At 47.4% G+C, this 13,528-nt stretch overlaps 1 pseudogene; it reads right to left on the minus strand.

Annotated features, from left to right (window-relative positions):
- Positions 1–692: 692 nt before the first annotated feature.
- LOC121450327 lies at positions 693–10,133 on the minus strand (annotated as a pseudogene).
- Positions 10,134–13,528: the final 3,395 nt, after the last annotated feature.

Genomic DNA, 13,528 nt, shown 5'->3' on the forward strand with positions numbered 1-13,528 from the left:
GTCTCATCCTTGGACATAATTTTTATGGTGTGCCTATTGCCTTCCTGAAGAGATAGTTTATCCATTAGCTTATCATAACTTTTCAACAGATTCTGATTGTTAAATTCAGCAGCACAAATTCTTTCAGATCATGTCTCAGCACCCTTTGACATTGATTGGATTTTGTCTGTCAAACTGATGTTATCCTTTTCAATAGTATTAATTTTTCAACTAGCTGTTCATTATTAGTCTGTAAAGGCTGTATCATTTCTAAAAGTGCTTCATTCTTGGCTCTGTTATCAAATTATTTTCTTAACAATATAATAGAAAAAACCTAATTCCCAAAATCAAATAAATGTATGTATAAGGAAAATCACATAAGCCTTGCAGAATACCATCCATAGCATAAGAAAATGGCTATTAAATTCCTGAATGGTAGTAATGTCAGTTATCTTATTTTACCTGCCTTAAGGGTCATTATGGTGAATTGGAGTAGGTGTAATAATCTTTATTGGCCAGTAGGTGTCGAGGTTGCAGCCAGGGCGGGGCAGAGGGATGAGGAGAAGCTCCTGCTGGCTTCTTGGGATCTTTCTTTCTGGTTCTGTACTTTCTCCTCTTAGATACTGATAAATATGCTTTGTTTAACAAATTAAGAGGGGTTATTAAGGACAATTAAAGTGATTCCAAGAAAGTGGTCAAATTAAGAAGAAAGCTCAAAGCTTTCTGTCAGGTTGTGAGCTGTGCAGGCGGAAGAAACACCGCAGGGATTCTGGCTGGAGAAGCAGCAGCGTGTGGGTCATGAGCTGCGGGCGAGGAACACACAGGGCTGGCAAACCCAGAGTGCAGTTGCAGTAAAAGTGGATTCGTTCTCACATTGGTGCCAGATGAAGCAAAATGTGTCAGATCGGGGGGGGGGGACGCAAATCAAATAATCCCACAGTAGCTCCATTGTGTAACAGTCTTGGCTGTGCTGGAGTTCACCTTGTAGACTAGGCTGCCTTGAACTCACAGAGATTCGCCTGCCTCTGCCTCCCAAGTGTTGGGATTAAAGGTGTGCGCCACCACCTGGCGTGGGGCAGGTGACTGTGTCACAGGTGGGATTGGGGTCTGTGTTCCACGGGAGTTGACACCAGTTCGCCGGTGCCTTGCATCTGTCCAGCTTTCCATGATGTCTTAGCTTTCTGGGTTCTTCACAGGCTCTGAGTGAAATGGAAGGAAAGTAACTCCCACGTGCATTCATTCGATGCCAGGAACTCAAGTGCAATGCCCGACCCAGGGCTAGCAGGTTAATAAGTGTCCAGGCTCACAGTGGAATGCAGATGGCTGATGCGTGGCCAGAGTCTTCTACTGCATCCTACGAATGATATGAAGGCCTGTGGCTCCTTGTTCTCCCTAGCCAAGCCTCTACATCAGTGGTTTTCAACCTGTGGGTTGTAACCCCTTTGGGTTGGATGACCCTTTCACAGGGGTTGCCTAAAACTATCTGAAAACACAGATATTTGCATTATGATTCACGACAGCAGGAAAATTAGTTATGAAGTAGCGATGAAAATAATTTTATGGTTGGGGGTCTCCACAGCATGAGGCAGTGTATTAAAGGGTCACAGCGTTAGGACGGTTGAGAACCCTGCTCTACAGCCTACTGCTCATCCTGGCTTCCTTTCCTTGTGGATTCATTTCTCACAGACAAGGGAGACGAGAGATGAAGCTGATACTCGAGTGTGACCCAGCTCTTTCCTACCTCCTGCCTTCCGTAGCTACCACCTTCACTGGGCGCCAGGCAGCGAGGACGTGAAGATGGGCAGGCCACAGGCACCAGAGAGACACTCATGGGGAGGCAGCTGGGCTTCCCTAGTGTCCAAGGCCTGATGAGGACAAAAATTGTGCCCAGTGCCCACTGTGTGGGACTCATTCTTGATATCTGGAGCAGAGGATTACAAACTGTCCCAGCTACAGAAATGACCCAATCACAAGGGTCAGTCCTCCAGGGTGGGGGTCACCTATCTGGGGCCATCAAAATCTGTCAAAGGGTGAGAAGGGCATACTGTCTGGCTGAGAGGAACCCTGGAGTCGACAGGGGCACCCAGTACGACCATGGCCCGAAACAGGGACCCCTTGAGAGCACCTACTTCCCATAGACTGGTATTTTATATCCCTTACCTCATTTTAGAATGAGCAAACAGACCACACCCGATGGGGATCACCACTTACTAACTGCCAGAGCTGGATTGTGTACCCAGCTGGAGTGTCCTGTCGTAAAGCCCACAATTGCCATAGGTCCCAGTACCTTCTTTGGGAGTCCATACCCTACCCTCATGCCTCGGCAGCCACTTCAGAGGCTCTTAATGGCTGAGATGTTAGTTCTCTTGACACCGTGGGTCAGTAGTACTTTCTGGCCTTAAGGGGAGGTACCCATGGGGCACAGTCTAAGAGAGGCAGAAAGGGCTTTGAAATAGAGGGGGACAGTGCTTCTGGGAGGACATGGTGACTTAACCTTCCAACACAGTCTGAGATCCAGGCGAGGACTGGTTACCATGGCGAGGACCAGCCAGTGATTGTGATGGGAGGGTGGCAGTGGGACAAGGAGCAGGATGGGGTGGGGGTGGGGCGACTGAGTATCTGACTAGAGATGGGAAGAGCAACATTGATGTCTTGATGGGTACGGAGAACACATGCCAATGGACCGGCTAAGAGGCCATCATAGGGTTCTGAGCAAGAAACAAAAGCTGGGGGGAGCCAAGGCGTGTTTGCATGGTGGATGGAGGTGGCCGGTTCAGCCTCCCAGGAAAGGCATAGTCTTATCAGCTCCAAAAGAGGAGCAGAGGTGCTGGGTTGCGGGTGAGAAGCTCCTAGCGCACGATGGGATGAACTTGACTTACCTTGTGTAGCATAGCCTCATGTCCTCTACCATGTGAACATCTCCAGCATCCATGCAGGTCAGTGTGGCTCCAGGAGCTCAGGGGGCCTGGGTTCTGCCACCAGAGAATTTGTTCTCCAGGGAAGAAGCCCAGGAAGACAAATTGGACAGGGTAAATCCAATAGAACCTGGGCACCAAGCGACTTCAGGCCTGTGCTCATTGCTGTCTGCAGGGGACATCCTTCAGTGCGAAGGTGTGTGCTGGTGCCTCCTTTCCTTGTAGCTGAGGCTAGCCTTAAACTCTCCATCTTTCTGCCTCTACCACTTAGGTACTGGGATTACACATATGCCCCATCATGCCCACAGCCATTCTAGCATCTAAGTGTGGCATGCTCCCTCCAATCTGTGGAGAGACCTGTAGCAAGATTAACAAAAACCTAGAGACAGATATTGGGGTTCAACCTGAAGACCAGAAAAGAAAAGCAGCCAGCCACTGGCTCTTACCTCTACCTTGGTCTGAAAATGGCGATCCTGCCTTCCCGAATCCTCAGAGTGATATTGACTGAGAACTGTCTCCTTCCATTTTATATTCCTCTCTAGTGCTGGGATTAAAGGCGTGCACCATTACTGCCTGGTTTCTGTGGCAAACCAGTGTAGCTACTGGGATTAAAAGTGTGTGCCACCACTGCCTGGTCTGTAAGGCTGACCAGGGCAACTGTTTTGATCTCCAGGCAAGCTTTATTTATTAAAACACAAATGAAATGTCCCTACATTTTAACCACTGTATACTAACTGGCCATATTACAGAAGCACTGTGGGAGATCCTTAGTTCTTCCTTCACGTGAGCCCGTTGCTCTGCTCCTCCTGGCTGACAGCCTCTCCACCTCTGCAATGTGGCCTCTTCCTTAGTTCCACTTCCTGGAGAAGATAACTCGCAGGGCCCAGAATTCCCTCTGTTCCTTGAAGCGTTTCTAATGGTCTAGATCTCATGAGTGAGATCCTCCAGGAAGACAATGGCACATCTACCCAGAAACCAGGAGTCCAAGGCGTCTGTCAAGGGAATTTGCTTATTGAGTTTGCCATGACCACGCTTACAGATTAGTTTGGCTACTGACTTCGAGTTGGAGCACCCCCTGCAACTTGTGGCTCCATATCTCAGCATGCTGATTGGTGCCTTTTCGAGCTGGACAAAGGTGATCAGGCACAAACGAAGAGGCTAAGACGCTTCGCAGGCCTCTGATTCTGACGACAAATGCCAGCTTGGGTTCTGCAGGTGCGTAGAAGCGGTCAGCATTTCTTGCCACCCTGACCCTTCAAATCTCAGTTCTGTACTCTTGTTCCTTGTGATAGTGACTAGCCTTTTTTTTTCTTTTTTTCCCTTTAATTTGTGTGTGTGGGCACTTTGCCTGAGTGTGTATCTGTGTACCATGTGTGTGCCTGGTGTCTGTGGAAGTCAGAAGAGGTCGTCAGATCCTCTGGAGCTGGAATTGTGAATCACCATGTTTGTGCTGGGAGTTGAACCCTGGGTCCTCTGAAAGAGCAGCCAGCGCTCTTAACCTCTGAGCCCTGTGCTTAGATTTTTCTTCAGCCTTGTACTTAGAATTTTCAGAAGATAAGCTTCCCTCTTGTCTTTCGGGGCAACCTTTGAGGAAATTTCTTTGACAGGTGCTTGACCTTCAACTCTGCAAAATCCCTTTCCTTTTTCTAAAGGTTCCTGTTACAGCAGAGGCATCCTGTTTCTTCCCTGTGAAGGCCTGCCTAGCTCCAGCCAGCAAAGAGAGCCTCTGGCATTTTGTTTGTGTGTTCATATTTGATGAAATCTCTGGGTAACTTGAAATAAAACAGAATGTCCTCATTCTATAATAGCCCTCTACTGAAATACTGAGTGTCCTGGCACAGGCTGCAGACCCTTAACACAGGAGGTGGAGGTAGGAAGGTTACAAGTTCAAGATCAGTTTTTTTTGTTGTTATTTGTTTTTTGAGACAGGGTCTCTCTATGACATAGTTCTGGCTGTCTTAGAACTCATTTGGTAGATCAGGCTAGCCCAAACTCACAGAGATCCACCCGTCTCTGCCTCCCAAGAGCTGGGATTAAAGGTGTGTACCACCATGCCTGGCTATGCTACACAGCAAGTTCTAGGCCAGTCTGGACTCCTTGAGAGCCCATTCTCAAAAAACAAAAACAAATACAAATAACAAAATGCTCAGAACTTCTAGAAGATAAAAACAAAACCCCCAAAAGACCTGTAGATAACCTTTCACAGGTTATCAGATATCCTGCATATCAGATATTTATATTAAGATTCATAACAGTAGCAAAATTACAGTTATGAAGTAGCAACAAAAGAATTTTATGGTTGGGGTCACAACAACATGAGGAACTGTATCAAAGATGTGTTACATTTGTTTATATTGTGGAACATTTGTTTAGTGATGCAAAGATGTGTTGCATTCTTTTATGTTGCATTTGTTTAACTCTGTGAAACTGTTACTTTGCCTAAAACACCCTATTGGTCTAATAAAGAGCTGACCAGTCAATAGCCAGGCAAGAGAAAGGATAGGTGGAGCTGGCAGGCTGAGAGAATAAATAGGAGGAGAAATCTGGGAAGAGGAGGAGGAGGAACTAAAGAGAGAAAGGGAGGAGGACTCCAGGGGCCATCCACCCAGGTGCACAGCAAGCCATGGAGTAAGAAGTAAAGAAAGGTATTTAAAAAGGTAAAAAGCCCGGAGGCAAAAGATAGATGGGATAATTTAAGAAAAGCTGGCAAGAAACAAGCCAAGCTAAGGTCAGGTATCTCTAAGTAGTAATAAGACTCTGTGTATTTATTTGGGAGCTGGGTGGTGGGTCCCCAAAAAGTAAAATAACAACTATGATGGGATGCATATGCTCCCCCAAATACATAAATAAATAAATGCGATAAAAATTTTAAAAAGGAATCAACAACATCTAGAAAAACTTGATCATTTATATATAAAAATCGGCAGATTCTTAGTGGTTGGGGAGGAAGTGTGGTTGGTTGGGACTGAGGACTTGCATTAGCATCCCAGCAGTAGGTAAAGACTGGGTGAAGCGGTAGGTGTATTCCAGTGCTCGGAGACAGAGACAGGCAGATACCTGGTGCTCCAGATTCAGTAGAGACACTCTCAAAAAATACCGTAGAGGGCTGGCAAAATAGCTCAGTAGTCAAAGTTACCCACCAAACCTGACTCCTTTTATTTGATCCTTGGAGTCTACATAAAAGGTGAAAAGAATCAACTCCACAATGTTGTTCACTGAAGTATATGTGTGCCCACATACATTTAAAAATTATCTATTCGCCAGGTGGAGGTGGTGCACGCCTTTACTCCCACTACTGGAAAGGCAGAGGCAGGCAGATCTCTGAGTTTGAGGCCAGCCTGGTCTACAGAGTGAGTTCCAGGACAGCTAGGATTACACAGAGAAACCCTGTCTTGAAAAAAGTGCCCCCCCCAAATATTTATTCGTTTTATGTATGTGAGTGTTTTGTCTGCATGTATGTTTGTGTATTTGGTACATACAGTGCCAAAGGAGAATGAAGAGGGTGTTTGACCACTGGAGTTACAGATGGTTGTGAGCCACCATGTAGGTTCTGAATTGAACCCAGGTCTTCTGTAGGGGCAGCCAGTGTTCTTAACCACGGAACCATCTATCTCTTCACCCCCTGCATTCTTCTCTCTCTCTCTCTCTCTTCTCTTTCTCTCTTTTCTTTTTTCTCCCCCCCCCCCCCAAGATAGGGTCTCACTATGTAGCTGTGACTGTCCTGGAACTCACTGTGTAGACCAGGCTGGATTTGAACTCACAGACTCTGCTGCCTTCCTCTGTCTCCTGAGTCCTGGCGTTAAACGTGTGTACCACCACACCTGGCAACTACACTCATTATCTACACAATAACAGTAGAAAAAAATAAGACAAAGGGCAAATGAGAAAGATACCCCAGCTCAACCTCTGGCACACAAACACATAGAAAATAAGAAAGAAAATTTGATGGAGTATCCCAAAGGAGTTACTTGAACCAGTTAATGAATCTTTAGGAAATTAAGCAGAGGACTGCCGTGTGTTCGAGGCCAACTTGAATGAAACCCTCTCATACACAAGAACCAATTTAAAGCTGGGCAAGACGGCTCACGCCTATGGTCCTGACACGGTGAGCCTGAGACAGTAAGAGCGCTAGTCTGAGAGTGGCATAGGCTACTTAGTAAGACCCTGTTTAAAAAAAAAAAACAAACAGCCGGGCGGTGGTGGCGCATGCCTTTAATCCCAGCACTCGGGAGGCAGAGGCAGGCGGATCTCTGGGAGTTCGAGGCCAGCCTGGTCTACAAGAGCTAGTGCTAGTTCCAGGACAGGCTCCAAAACCACAGAGAAACCCTGTCTCGAAAAACTAAAAACAAAAACAAAAAAAAACCCAAACAAACATGTGTTTATATTTGTTATTATTGGACAAAAGAAAATTAAAGTAGGGCATTGAGATGTCTCCAAGAGTAAAGGCTCTCATCAGGCCCGATGAGCCAAGTTTGATCCCTGGCAGTCACGTGGCAGAGGGAGAGAATGGACTCCCACAAGCTGTCCTGTGACCTCCGTGTGCTCATGGGTACACACACACATAAAATGCAGATGTCAATAGTGTGCGGTGACAGATTTTCTGAACCCATGCGCGTGAAAGGATGCTATTCTGCTGGGTCTGCTCGTGCACAACAACTTGGCTGGCATGGAGTTTATGACCTGGTTCTGTTGTCTGCTAATGTGTCTCAGAGTCTAAGGACGCGTTGACTTCTGTTCTTTTGAAGATAACCCTATTTCCCTGCCGGGATGCTTCTGAATTTCTTTGCTTTCCTTTTTGAGACTCCAGTCCTGGCATTCTCTACAGTAGAAGGAACACGGCATGTATTAAGAGGAAAGCATTGGCTGCCATTGTCTGCCGTGGAGCAGCAGTGGTAATGAGATGGCCATCTAAGCAGCCTGGACCCTGTCACACCGGCTTTCTGGGCTGCTCTTCAGATGTCTTTGAGAGCTCTGTTTTGATTTAAAGACTTGGCTCCAGTGATGTTACAAGTTCCCTCTTCCCTAGCGTAGGTTTGGGTTTTGGAAGCAAAAAGAAATTTGGTGCTAAATTCTGCTGGTGCAGGGAGAGGGCTGCCGGACTTTTAGGCCTGCCAGCTAAGTAACCCAGCTAAAACTTTCTGGAAGTGAATTCCTAGGATCGTTTTCTTCCCCTCCTCTTTCTCCTCCAACCCTTCTTTTCTCTTTCTTTCTTTGCTAGAGACCAAATCTGGCTCTATACATGGTTAGGTGGATGCTTCTCCACTGATAGGTTTTGGAAACAGGGTCTTTTTTATTTATTTTCTTTTTTAACAGTCTCACTATGGAGGCAAGGTTGGCTTCTAACTCTCTACTCCCAGTCTTCCTGCATCTGTCTTCAGAGTGCTGGCTTTTTTTCATTATTTACCATTATGCTGGGCTTAGACAAGGATTTTTATTCACTTTTTTTGAGACAGGATCTAAACTGGTAGCCCAGGCTAGCATCTAACTTGCTATGTAGAGGAGGCTGGCCTTGAACTCTTTCTCCTCCTGGCCATACTGCCTAAGTACTGGGATAATAGGCAAGTGTGCCTTGCCTGGCATAGAGAGGCAACATTAAAAAGTTGTTTTTATCCTGGTGTGGTGGTTGAGGACTAAAATCCCAGCACTCTAGAAAATGAGGCGCAAGAATCGCCATGAAAGAGTTTAAAGCCAGCCTGGGCTACCTGTTTATCTCAGTGCAACACAGCACAGCTCCTCTCCTTAGCCGCCACACTGCATGCCTTCTCTGCTCTGCCTGCAGTACCCTTCCTGTGTGCCCTTAGAACCCAGGGGCTTGACAAGAACATTTCCTAGGGCTCCACCCCGCTGGGAGCGATTAAGGGATGCTTTCATTTCTTTCTTTATTTTAGAGTATTTGGTCCTAGTACATAACCGGTCTCAGCAGATGTCTGTGAAAATGGGAAAGAAGCATAGGAAACAAAAGCATGGAAGCCGCTCTCAGTGGGGCAGAGGAGGGCATGGGTTTGACCGTGTGTCTTCTCTGTACACTGTAAATGTTTGCTGTCAGCTCTCTGAAAAACAGTAAAAGCCCTAGAGCCTGGACTTGTAGCATTTGGCCAGAGTAGAAATATTGATAGTTAATCTCTCTCTCTCTCTCTCTCTCTCTCTCTCTCTCCCTTCCTCCCTCCCCCCTCCCTCCCTCCCTCCTCCTTCTTCTTCTTCTCTCTCTCTCTCTCTCTCTCTCTCTCTCCCTTCCTCCCTCCCCCCCTCCCTCCCTCCCTCCTCCTTCTTCTCTCTCTCTCTCTCTCTCTCCCTCCCTCCCTCCCTCCCTCCTTCTTCTCTCTCTCTCTCTCTCCCTCCCCCCCTCCCTCCTCCTCCTCCTCCTCCTCCTCCTCCTCCTCCTTCTTCTTCTCTCTCTCTCTCTCTCTCTCTCTCTCTCTCTTTCTCTCTTTGAGACAGGGTTTCTCTGTAGCTTTGGAGTCTGTTCTGGAACTTGCTCTGTAGACCAAGCTGGCCTTGAACTCACAGAGATCTACCTGCCTCTGCCTCTCAAGTGTGCCATTAGCACCACCACCTCCCGGCTAATGTCTCTCTTTTTAAAACAAGTTGTTATTACATTTATTTCTTTATTCTGGGGAGGGGATGGAGGCCAGGTGATAATGTGTAGGAACTGGTTTTCTTCTTCTGCCATGTAGGTTCCAGGGACCAGGCTCAGGTCGTCAGGTGTGGTGGTCAGGGTATTTGCTACTAAGCCCTGGTCTCTAATTTCTTTCTTTCTTTTCTTTTCTTTTTCTTTCTTTCTTTCTTTCTTTCTTTCTTTCTTTCTTTCTTTCTTTTTGTGGGTGTGCTGCTGGTGATTGATCCTGGGACTGTGTGCACTCTAGATGGTGCTCAGCCACTGATTTCGCCTCTCTCTCTCTCTCTCTCTCTCTCTCTCAACTTCAAGTTACTCAGGCTAATTTTTCCTCTAGTTCAGATAGGCCTTGAACTTGAGATCCTCCTGCCTCAGCCACCTAAGCAATTGGAATTATGGGTCAGCAGCACTAGGCTCACTATATTGAGTGAAAATTCAAACTCTCAGCCTGATACCAACTGGCTAGAAAAATTCCTGAACACTTGAAAATTTATTGTAGCTAACAGCAGAAGGCAGTTTGAGCTCGCCCAGTTCACCACTCTAAAAACCTATTATCCATTTCACAGGGTGACCCTTTACCATCCCTGCTGCTTGGGTCTATGTACCCATCTTACTCCCTGCGACATCTGACGTACTATAATCCTCTTTTTACAAGGGCTAGAGACCAGGGTCCAAGGTGTCAAAGCTTTTCTTTCTGTGCCCGGCTTTGGTGTTTGGCTGCGGTACTCTGAAGTGTCACAGGACAAGGGGGAGAGATGCTTGCCTTGTCCAGGTTCCTGTTCTCTGGTGTTGAGGGAAGGACCCAAGGGTCCTTAAGTAACCCTCCTGGCAGTGATACTGTGGTGAATGCTGCCGTTTGTCTTGTGCACTTGAGACTTAGAGTTTAGCAACTTTTATTATATGGGATCAGTTGCTGTCACTTTCAGGGCCTCATTCTGGATCTGAATAGTCCCTTTATCCCCTTCCTTCCAGGTAAGTCTTGGGAGCACCCAGCCCAAGGCAAGCTCCTTAGGAGCTCAGTAGGCTGCGGTGACGGTTGAGGTGGCCCTGTTGTCTGCTTCCTACTGTTTTTTCTCTCTAACAGTTGCTAGCTTCTGGCCTAACCTGGACATGAGGCCGCTAGTGCTGAGTGTCATGGCCGACTTCCACCTTCTAGCTTCACCCTCGCTCAAAGGCAGGGTGGGAGGTGGTCTGTTCAAGGGCAGGCAGTAGTTAGTGATGGCGGGAGCTGGCCCCATAGCCCCGACTCCTCACTTAGAGTCCTCCACCGTGATGGCGTCAGTGAGGGCACAAACCTGTACCCTGGACCTGCTGCTCTTCCGAGCAGAAGATGGGATGCCTGAGCTGGAGCCCTGCCCTTCACTGTGGCTGCCAGCCGTCTGGGTGGGGACAGTGTCTGCTGAGTGGGGACATCTCCAACAACGTCCCTCTGTCTCTGGTTAGCTTCCAGGCACTTTCAGATCAGAGCCAGTGGCACTCCAGGTCTCCACAAGGGCTGGCTGGTGTTGCAACAGGGATGGAAGGCCTCTGGACAGCTGCTTCCGATTGCCATTGTCCTAGCAGATCCTGGATGTTCCAGGAACTGCATTATAAATCCTGTTGAGTATTGGCCAAGCAAGCCAGGCAGGGCAGTGTGCCACGGTCTTGAGTCCTTTTGGCAAAGTCGTTGTCAGTACCTGTCCTCTCTCAGAGAGAACCAGAGAAAAGAAAGGGACTCAGAACCTTGCTGGCAGGGTTGATGGGGGCACAGTGGGCACAGAAGACATTAACGTGGTGTTATACTTCATGTTTTACTATGCGTTTTGCCCCATGTGTAGTGATAGGACAATCTTGTTCCCATTAAGCCTGAAGACAGGGGGAGTGACTTTGCTCATGGCCCTGGGCAATTTGACTGGGTTCTCACCTGCCAACATTTGAGGGATCTTGAGCAAATTCAGTTACTTTCCTGAGCCCTGGGTCCCACTTATGAGCTGGGGACAGTGACATCTATGGGGCCGGTTGTGCAGGCAGCATAGGGTTAAGCATCACTTCCATGAGGTCATTCCTTCCCCTTGAACCATACAGCCAGGAGGTTGGGCTTGGAAGTGAGTTTCTTTTCTTTTCCAGTTTAAGTTCTTAAAAATCTCTGTGTGTGCACGCGTGCAGGCCAGAAGACGACCAGGGGAGTTTGTTCTCTCTTCCACCATGACAGGTTCCTGGTGGCAATGCCTTTACCCACTGAGTTTCTCCCTGTCCTCAGTTTTCTTAGTTTTCTTTAGGAAGCATGTGTACCTCTGTGTCTGTGTGTATTCATGGTGTATGCACATGCCACCACACATGTAGAAGGCAGAGGACAGTTTGTGGGAGTCCATTCTTTCCTCCTGGGATTGAACTCAGGCTGTTAGGTTGACAGTAGTTGCCTTTACCCAGTGCTCCTCTTGCCAGCTCTGTCTCCTCTCTATTTTGTTGACTTTTTTCACATCTTGTTACTGTGACTCCCTGGGATTCCTGCACGTGAGCCTTAGCTACTTCATGGACGGTGACTTCTAGTCAGTTGTTCTCAGCTCGGAACACAGCGACCTCTGGAGGCCTTAGGTATACTTAGGTCCTTTCTGTGTTTGGGGGGGGGGGGACTTTTTTAGATGTATGCCCTTCTCTAAGGCTTCCTTTTGTCCCCTGATGGCCGTTTTGGCACCTACCTGTCAGAACTCCTATCTGTTTTTGTTCTTCTTTTAAAAAATGTATTTTATGGATATAGGTATTTTTTTTTTTTACTGAATTTTTGTTGTTGTTGAGATATTGTTTTATTATGAGGTCCTGGCTGATTAGCCTGAAGTTCATTGTGTAGATCAGGCTGGCCTTAAACTCACAGAGATTTACCTGCCTCAGATTCCCAAGTGCTAGGTTAAAGGTGTGCACCACCATGCCCAGCATTGGAACAACTCACTTTATTTTATTTTATATTATTATTGTTGTTGTTGCTGCTGCTGTTGTTATTTGGTGGATTTTAAAACCAAGGTTTCAATGTATAGTCCTGGCTGTTCTGGAACTTGCTCTGCAGACCAGGCTGGCCTCAAACTCAGAGATCCACCTGCCTCTGCCTCCTCAGTGCTGGAATTAAAGGGGTGCACCACCAGGCCCAGAACTAAAACCCAATTTTAAAAAGCCTGCTAGAGGCAGCTTCTGTCTTCCTCCCTTTTCCCCACTTCTCCTCTTTCCCCCTCTGTTTCTCTCTCTCTCTCTTTCTCTCTCTCTGTGCCTTTCTCTGCTCTTCCTCTTTCTCCCCTTCTCCTCTTTTCCTTTCCTTTCCCTTCCATAACCTACTAAATAAATATCCAACCTCAAAATAAATAAATAAATAAATAGCCGGCTAGATTGGGCTAGAGAGCCCACTCTGGTTGGGGCACTTGCTGCTCTGCCATGAGACTTGATTTAGATCCCAACACTCACACTGGGAGACTCACAAATGCATGTAACTTCAGCCCCAATGGGACAGACACCCTCTTCTGGTCTTCCCAGGTGCTGGCACACAAATGTGTGTATATACTCACACAGACCGACTCTCTCTCTCTCTCTCTCTCTCTCTCTCTCTCTCTCTCTCTCTCTCTCTCACACACACACACACACACACACACACACACACAACGATAATAACACAAATAATGAAAATAGATTAAAAAATGAAATAAAAAGAGCTGTCTGTGGTGGAGACAGGAGAATTACCAGGGCCTTCCAGCCTGGAGTACTTGGTGCAGCGCAAATCAGAAGAGAAACTACGCCAGCAATGCAGAAGAGGACTGACGCCTAAAAGCTGCCATCTGCCCTTCACTACCACCTGTACATACGCTCTTTCCTCCCCCCTCTCCCCCGCAACATCCCCACTAATAATAAACACAAGAGTGGGCCACTCCTGCCAGAGCCACCTGGATCTAGTGCTGCCCCACCGAGTCTCTTCGAACTGGCGAGCAGCGTGAGGGTGGCGCTTCTCCGGCGTCTGCTTCGCACCGCTCCAGGCTCGGGTGGGCCTGACGTATTGGCGTCT

The sequence above is a fragment of the Microtus oregoni genome, unplaced genomic scaffold, assembly GCF_018167655.1.
Source record: "Microtus oregoni isolate MIOR12 unplaced genomic scaffold, Mior012 000007F_ref0000211, whole genome shotgun sequence".
In the NCBI taxonomy this organism is placed as follows: Eukaryota; Metazoa; Chordata; class Mammalia; order Rodentia; family Cricetidae; genus Microtus; species Microtus oregoni.